Below are 9691 nucleotides of genomic sequence, written 5' to 3'. Positions count from 1 at the left end.
CAAATCTGCTGCTGAGTCCCTGTTTACAGTTTCCTATAAACTAAAGGCAAAATTTGCTGTATGCAGAATTATCTAACATCCAGGGAAATAGGGGGAAAGTGAAAAATTATTTTAGGGCTACAGAGACAAGGAAATGTAGGAGAACAAGCAGCTTTGTGTCTCTTTAGTGGTCTGCTGCTGCTCCCAACTGCTCCAGCGGGTCTCCATCCCTCCAGCACTCCATGCTGGGGAGGAGGGGTTGTGCAGCTCCTGGATGGGTGAAAATTAGGAATTTTTTACGCCACAGGCATTGATCATGTCCGAGAAGCATGGCCCAGATCCCAAACCCTGCCTTGGTAGGAGTGTGTCTGTACTCCTGTTTTATCAATGTTTGCTATTTCACTAAGTTGCATCAGGTTTCTGTGATCTCTACTAAAGAACCTGCCTCCTCTTGGGTTATTTTCTGCCCCTTCAAACACATGTTTACCACTCTTTTTCCTTGCAGAGGAAAGTATGGAGAAAGCGTCCAATTCCTTTCTAGAGCTACCAAGTAAGAAGGATGGGGAACAACAACAACAACAGAAACAGCAAAGGATCTGCCACCAGTTTAATTCCACAATTTTTAAATCACCTCACTTGCTCATTTTTCAAATCTGATTCACAGCTGGGTGTGTTAGGTTGACAGTCTGGCAACTCACCTCCTAAGCCGGTGGCTCCATGAGCTGTTCCTGGGGTGAGCAGGGCAAACAGGCATGTGCAGACCTGGGTTCCTCCTGCCCATCAGGGTGACATGGACAGCGATGTCCCCAAGTGCTGTGACATGGAAAAGGGGCTCCTCTCTGCAACATAACCTAGATGTGACCTAGAAAAGCACTGGAAAAGAAAAAACTTTGGCTTTCAATGCTTTGTCACACGAGCAAGTTGGGCTTCAAAGTCCCTTTATCCCAGTCACATGTGGCTGCATGCCCAGATCCACGTCACCGTGTGCCATGCGCTCCTGGCTCAAACCGACACCTTCCCTCCTGCCAGCTCCACTTGTTGAGTTTTGTGGTGTCAGGCAGGGGTGTCACAAGAAAGGACTATCCCACTTTACTGCTCTGATGGCCAGCAGAGCTGGTTTACAGCACAGAACCCAAGTACTTAAAAGAAGTTGGGACATGAGCACTGAAAGAAGGGCTCTTTCTGAAAATGAAGCAGAACCAACATCATAAACCTCTAAGTTCCTCCAGAGCAGTGGAGCACTGGGTGTGGGTGGCTCATCCCCATTATTCACAGACTGCCCCTATTGCAGCCTCCTCTACTTGAAAGGGTGAGGAGGAGCAGAAGGGATTTCCTGGGGAAAATCAGCATAGCCAAGGCAGCTCATGCCCCTGAATGCTGAGGTTGTACCATCTCTAAGGGAGGAGATTGGGAAAACCAAATTGTGGTGTTAAATATTTCCCAGCAGCTCTCCCTTGAACCCATGAGGAGCAATGGGCTCATTCAGACACCATCCCAACAGATAAACTCCATGGCTCGCAGGCAAGGAACCACTGGGCATCAGTGGGGAATAGCCTGGTGTAGCTGGAATGCTAAAAAAGCTCAGAGACAAACAGTCCTCTGCATCCACATATAAACCTAGAGATACACACAAACATTTTGCAATGTCTCTGAATTTGAAATGTGTTAGCACATCAGGGCTTCCAGACATGCTTGGAAGGTGCATCCGAGTCCCTTCTCTTTCTTTCCAAACGTTTGCTTTTCTTCATGGAAAGCTGCAGCCTTGGAGGCCGCCTGGCACCACATCTGCTCAGCGGGTGCAGGAGTAGTCTCCAGAATCAAGTCTTTTTCTCCAGCTAATATCTCTTATACTAAGATCGGCGAAAAAATAATGTGGGGGGAAAAAAATCACCCAAGAAAAAGAAAAAAAAAAAAGAAAACAACTAAAAACTTTTGTCCATGGATTCAAAAGAGCCCTCTTCAAGCCAGATTCATCTACATTAAATTGGTCATGACCTTCCAGGTGTCTTTAAGGTTGAAGTGTTTGCTGGACCATTTAAAGCTCCTCTCCCGGGCTCCTGCGACCCTCCTGACATGGAGAGCTGGGCTTTTAAGAGTGTAGCCACCTTGTCAATGCTCAGAGGTCACTAATAGCCTGCCTTGGGCCTTCCAGCGGGTCGCGTTCAGCTTGCTAGCCCAACACAAAGGAAAAGGAGAGGAAAGCTAGGGAGGGGGGATAATTATCATTCTTCCTCTCCACCCCCCCCTCTCCAGGCTGAGAGTTATGCTCCATGTCACTGTGTTAATGCGCTTGCATCCAGGGAGACACATAATGCTCCTCTCAGCCCTGTTTATTAGTGAGATCCATTTGCGAAAGGCCCTTCTTTTGTACCACAATATGAATGTGCTTTGATGGCAAATAATTACGCTAGTCCTTTTGACATGAGGATCCACAGGCTGCCCTAGTTAAGCCAGTAATTAGCCTGTCCTCCTTTTTTTTTTTTGGTGGTTTGTTTTTTTTTTTTTTTTTTATTATTGAGAAACTACAAATTATCCTCATATGAGCACTGGCCATTGCTTTTTCTCTTTTCTATTCTGCCTCTCACTCTCTCCCTCTCTCTTGTATCTCTCGGCACTTTGGATAAGGGGAATGCAGCTGCACTAGAGCAAGATAAAGCTCCGCCATCAAGATGATGAACAATTTGGATGAAGAGGCTTCGAGATGAACACAAAAGCTGAAGAAGTGCGGCTGATGCAGCCCCGGACAGCTGAAGAATGCTGCAGTCTGCAGATGAATAGCCCTCATTTGCGAATATACAGATTTTCCATGATGAATAAAAACTGAGTGTAGGTCACAATAAATAAACTTTTTTTTTCCCCCTTCTTCTCAAATAATAATTCAGGTTCCCGGCACCAAACAGCTGTAAATTGAAGGTTGTGCTTAGTTTTCTCAACTCTCAAAGGGGATAATTAAGCTAAGCTCATATTGTTTGATATATTAGCGTAATGATGAGCTACTATATTCTGGCTTGTTTCGAGTTATTTTACGTTTTTTTTTCCATTATCTTTTTTCTTAAATTACACTTCAAATACATTTTAAATCTAGAAACAGCATTTCAGAAACACAGTTGCCCTGTGTTTGGGTCTATCTGGAATGTATTCATATAACATTTAATTAAAGATGCTGCATCCCCCTTTTTTGGGGAAAAAGCATGGAGGTAAAATATACTGGCATTATTAGACTAGTCCTGGCATAATCTCACTCAACTGCCAAACCTTTATCCTTATTGGTGCAAGACAGATAGACGTGGCTGTATTCTTCATCGATGCAGTCACTACCCTTCTGGAACTTCAGGACTGGTAGTCCTTGGCAACCATAAAACCACTTCAGCCCTGCTAATTTCTCCATAATTTCATTGGAAGGTCATCAGAGGGGAAATATAATTTCTGATTTTACCTGTAAACTCAAGGTTCCATGCATAGACTGGTGGATGCCATCTTTTTAGGATAGCTACCAGATTTGGGGCCTCCAAGAAGTTTAAAATACCTGCAAGTTGAAGAGCTGTCTTGAGAAGCAGAGTAAAAGTGAAGGAAGATCATGAACATGAGTGCAGGTGGATAGCAATGGTCCAAAACATGCTCATAAAAGTAGGATACACTGTAATAGTAATAGTAATAAGTAGAACTACTCAATGAAATCATTTGTTATCTTGTCATTTTCCAAGCTAGAAGAACACATGAAACTTTTTCTCCATAATCCCAACCCACAAAAAATGAGCAATGACCATATTAGAGAAGAAGGAAATCAGGGAGCAACACACTGATCTGACTTTAGTTTCAGTATTGTGTAGAAAGTTCTGCTAACCTAAGTCAAACAGACTTTTCCTCTTACCCATGTTTTGAGAATTAAATCCCACAGCACACTCATTTGTTTATATTCTAAGGCTATGGCACAGCTTCATAACATGGTGAAAAGAGACAATTCAAATATTTCAGGAAAAAAGTAAGATTATCCTACATATTGACCTGTTTCTGGAACCAATGTCAAGCCACATGTTTTTTATGGTTCAAAAATGTGTGTGAATTGTTCCTTTCATCTCTAGTTTGGGATCAAAGGGAGAACAGCCCCTATGATATTTACAGCATGCCTAGAAAGAAACCCCAGGAATCTTCCCCCAAAGCCTGTTCCTATGAGTTTTCTGAGTTGCTCTGCATGGCCAAGACTCTGACATGAGGTGGGTGAGCACAGGGGTATCAGTGCCAAACTTTTCCAGCTCTCCCAGCCTCCGTGGTGATGTCTCATCCTGATTTCCCAATGAGGATTATAAATACCACTGTCACTTGCTTGACATGTCATCATACTGCGAGGAGGCAGCCCAAACTTTGAGGATTTCAGTGGGTTCGGAGTCACATTCCCTGTCTTTTTTACAAGCTCATCATGGTCTGCTCTACAGCTTTGCCCATAACCCACCATCCTTGTGTTCATCCCATCAAGCAGCAATGGGATGTCACCATGGATGAGGTGAGGTCCAGCTTTCTCCTCCTGGAAACATCCACAATACACTAACCACAAGTGTGTTAGGAAGACCAATTAATCAGAAATTGCAAAGCAGGGAGGGCAAGGGGAGAAGTTAAAAAAAAAAAAAAAAGGGTTTTTTTTTCCCATACCGGGGAGGAAATTCCCACTGGTTGTTCACTTCTAGAAAACACTTCCACAATCCTGATCCAAACGCCTCTAGAGACTGCCAGTCTTATCAATGGCTTCAAGGAAGTCTCAACCGGGTCATTACTAAACACAGAGAAAAATAAAACTGGGAGCTTTGCAGTGCTGCACATCCAAGAAAAGCAGGGAGCCAGGCACATCCCTAAGGATCATGGCTCCAGGGCCCTGCAGGTTTCTTTCCAATGGCAGTGATGATGGTCAAACAGGCTTGGGTTATCATCCAGAGCCCATCCAGTACTTAAACTGATGATGGATTTCCATTCATTCTTGCAGTAATGGCTGAACATTTATTAACTCTTTTTTCACCCATTATCTCCCTCCTTAAAAGGGTGCTCACAGAAAAACCGGGATCAATAGGTAGGAAAACGGATTTTTCATTTGACAGCTATGTAAAAGCACACCTTTAATTTGTATATAACTCCCTATAGACTCTGCTTACCAATTAATGATTCTATTTATTTTTTTAACAGCCATGAAATCATTATTAATATTTTTGTTAGGACCCTGAATTCCTCATCAGAGCTGCGCTAGGGCCTGCTCATATTGGTAATGAGAGAGCGGGGAGGGGCAGCTCCTGCTCTAAAGAGGCTGCAGTTTTAGCAGGTAAAAGACAAAGAAGTGCAGATAAACCATCCATGAGGCAGGAGGGGTTGAGGACAAGGAAAAGGTGAAAAAACCAAACAACCAACCCTGTTGTGTTTAATAAGTTCAGCCTCAGTTTATGCTATTATAGGATTTCAATATATTTCAGGTTATACTATCTGATTTAATAATCAGTTGCTCGATACAAGTCTTGTTCTTCCTCATCTCTGCTGTAAGAGCTGATGGAGGCAAAAGGCCCTCGTGCCCTGGTGGGGAACACCACTCTCACATTCAAAACTTAAGAATGACCCAAGGGATCATCAATCAGTAGTTCACTTTAAAATTCTCTTTAAAATGTTTTACTAGCTCACTTTACTTGGCATTTTTATCACTATCTATATCTCTAAAGCAGTGATATAATTAGTAAAGTTATTAATGTTTCTTATGTTTAGTCTTACAAAAGCTACAAATATCTATAAATCTGGCTTACAGCAAAATAAATAATGACAATAATTCTGTCAAGCATCAGTATAATTTGCTGGACAGCATTGTGTAAACCAAGCAAATATCTGAACCATTAATGAGCTTAATCTGTGCCATTTAACTGCCCCCTCAGTAAATTGTTCTGCAGGCCAGAGAGGGATGTCCAGCTTAGTTACTCTGCAGATTCCCCAGTGTTTGCTCTCCCACAGAAGTGACCAGCCTGACTTAACCCAATTCTGCCTCACACTCTCACAACTTGAGACCATCTCTTATCAAATGTGTAGGAAAGGGTTTTTTTCCCCCATCCTTGTAAAAGTTTGGGTTTTCAGAGATGCTGGTGTTCTGCATGGATCCACATTCCTTTAGAGAAAAACCCAAATTAAACAAATCAAGGAACCTGCCACCAGAAAATAACTCCCTTTTCCTTTTTTTTTTCCTGACAATATTCACTTTTTAGTGGTGAGGGCATTCACTTAGGACAAGATGAAGTCAGTTATAAGACTCTGCTCTGTGTGGTTCAAACCAGTAACAGGAATCAGGGTGCCAGCATCTTCGCCTTAGGGTTAGGTTCTCTCATTCAAGCCAAAATTTATGCCTCAGGCAGGAGAAACTTTTCATCTCTAAAACATCAAACCAGGATGCTGCAGAGTCCTGCTTTTTTGTCATATTGCCTGCTCCAAATACAGGGATTTTTTTGAAAATTCCTGGACAGCTCATGCCCCCAAGACTTTGAACTATGGCATGGGCCACCCTTTATTCTGCTATCACTCAATTTTCTTCAAAATTGAGTGGGTATCAACATATGCACAAAAAAAAAGAAACCAGCAGAAAGGGCGCACCATCTGCAAAATAAGCCTTCTTGGCAAAATAATACAAACCCACCACCCATGGCATCACCATTTCAATAACAAAATAAATGTCTGCTTTCACGGGCCCTGAGTAAAAGCCCCTTTAAGTAAAAGTATTAGAAGAATACATCAGCTATAAGGTATAATACTAGTGACTAATACCACAGGATAAGCATTTTTAACTTTCACTCTGAAATGACTGGATGATAAGAGAGTACAATATATATTTTGAATTCAGGGTGAGAAGATATTTTTAATATAAGTGTTTTATGATGTAGCCATACATCATTTCTAACTAAAATGCTAAACAAAACACCATCCTTTTCTGAAACATAGATAATGATGGATTTTTGTTATTCTATTTTATTCCATAAGATAATTTTTCAACCCAAACTTTTATTTTATTGATGGCATAAGAAGGCCCCAGTACATCTTCTTTCATATATGAGACAATTTCATGAAAACTGTGAGCTAAAACTCAAATGTCATAGCAGAAAAATAATTTTTGGATATGCGATCATTTATTGGGAGAGTCCCACAAGATGGGATTAAAGGAGATTAAAAGGACCAGGTATGTTTTGTTGATTGTTTTGGCACTTGAAAACCCCTCTGATCTCAGAGCAGGAGTTTTGTGGGTATTACAATAATAATAATGGGGATCTTGGAGGACGGGAGGTGGATAAGCAGAAGCAAACTAAATCCAATAATGTTTGTACTGTCACAAAGCCAGGATGGTTTGGGATATGATTTAATCCTATGGAGCAGACCTACCCAACACTCCTAAGCAAGAGATAGACAAATAAATACACCCAGTAAAATAGAGGCATATCTGCAAAGTGAAATCCCTCACCCTTCCCTGGGCAAAATATTTTATTCCCTCAACACCAAAGCTTGCCAATAATTTGGCTCTGTGTGCGCTGAGCAAGAATCCCAACAAATCTCTGCCTCCTCCACTTTATAGCCTCAGCAAAACACGACATCCGAGGGTTTGCCTGTGCTTTCTGTCTCTTTCCTTGTTTGTTTTCATGTGTACCACCAAAACAGACTGTGTCACTACCTATAAGGAACCAAAATATTTCAAGTATTGACTACTGCAAAAATATGAAACACCTTTTTTAGTACTTGGTTCAAACACAGGGATCAAGGGGGAAGGAAAATGGCATTTCCACCACTCTGCTGTTGAGGATGGATAGCTGCTCACTGCACCATTGCCTTTCCAAATACCTTACTGTGTCTATCACAAGATAATTTCTCCCCCAGCCTCTTGTTCCAGGGACTCCCAAGCTTGGCTGTGTTTTTAAAAAAGAACTTTCCTTTAAAGGCTGATGTTAGAATAGTAGTGTGAAGTTTTACAAATTTTATCACTTCTGTGCTTTGAGAAAAATCTGAATTAAACCCTCAACTTGTAACACTTTAATCCATTCTTCTCATGAAGTCAACAGAGCAACACTGATTTGGACCAAGCCATGAGTCAGCCCATGGCAGACACATCTGCAGCAGAGACACGGGGCCTTGCTTTTACAGCAGTTAAATAACAAGTTAAAAAACCTCCAGGCCTGTAGTTCTTGTTTTGAGTTCTTACACTGACTTCTTTGCCTCTATACCTCCTGAAGGTTTTGGCCGTGGTGCCTCATCAGAACAATAGCTCAAGAAGAAGCCAGCAGTCCTGGTTACAATTAGTTGAGACTATTTTAACTACCTGTTGGGTTGTTACAGATTTAAGAAGGACAGGCTGATGAGAAGAAGGTTCTGGCAAAAACATCTCTGCTGAGTTAGGAAGACTTAGGGATTTTTTAATTTTTATTTCTTATTTTTTAAGTTCTGCAACATGGTTTGGAAAGACTCTGTAAAAACCTGATATATCCTTCCCTGTTTTTCATATCCATTCCTGACTCTTAGCTCTACAAGGAATTCCATATTCCTTATTTACACAAAGTGGCCAGCAGAGCACCCTCCTATCCCCAGCTGGCCTGTAAGCTCAGTCAGAACAGAAATATAAACAACAATAAAAACAATGAAAAACCAATCTGAATAAAAACAATCTAAAGAACAAGCGAATCACACAATCAGTGTGATCTTCCCCTAAATCCTGGATGAAAACCCTCATGAAATGCACAAGGGAAAGCCTGAATGCATTAACCAGAAAAAAAAAAAAAAAAAAGAGAGCTCTGTGAAAGAAGTTCCACTTAAAATAAAAGGCAGCAGAGACCAAATTCTAAGAATCCAGGTTTTGAATGAGCTTTCATTATTCATTGACCCAGGTTTCTTCTTCATGCTATGCAGAAAGCAAAAGATTAAACCAGCGCCAATGGGAGCAGGGACAGGAGGGTGGGTGCTGTGGACAGCTTGGCCCCATGGAGCTGGGGAGGGGGTGCTTTGACTGTGCATTCAGAACTTCCCAGCACAAGGGTGCAGCAACTCAGCTAATTGGGGAAGATAAAAGGCAGGTTTTTATGAGGTAGGCACCATCATTATCAGAAATGAAGGATAAAAACTTGAGCACCTACGTCTTATTTTATAGCTGGGAAGTCTCAGAAGGAAGAAAGAATTATCAAAGTTTTTGATAGTTCCATTTAACCACAAGAAAACTATGTTAATGTAACTGTAAGGGTTTGACTAAAACCTATGAAATCAAGGGAACTCACAGTCCAGGCCTCAGCTTCTTCCCTAAGCCACCCATAGTGCTGGGACCATGTCAGACACAAACACTGCCTGTTCAGGGACAGTGTCATTTATATGGGCAGATCATACTGCTGCCTCCTGTAACCCCAAAACCAACACCCAGCACAGCCCCTAGAGCTGCATGTGAAGTGGGCTTCTGTTTTCTATGCTTTTCCTTTGTTTCTTGTAGGGAAAACACAAAGACAATGAGCAGTTTCATCACCAACCAGTCCAACACAAAACTTCCCTCTCCAAAGTGCAGCCAGGCAGCGAGAAGCAAATGCTTTAATGGCCAAGTTTAAAAAGCCCGGAAAGTCTGGGTTTCTAATGAAAATACTGACAGACGTTTAGCCACCCGGCAGGGTGAGCAGGCGCCACCATAATGACCATTTAAGCCCTGTTTTCTGAGAAAGGCTTGGCCCAGCAGCGCGGGAGG

The sequence above is a fragment of the Anomalospiza imberbis genome, chromosome 3, assembly GCF_031753505.1.
Source record: "Anomalospiza imberbis isolate Cuckoo-Finch-1a 21T00152 chromosome 3, ASM3175350v1, whole genome shotgun sequence".
NCBI classification, from domain to species: Eukaryota; Metazoa; Chordata; class Aves; order Passeriformes; family Viduidae; genus Anomalospiza; species Anomalospiza imberbis.
This window is presented reverse-complemented; position numbering follows the sequence as displayed.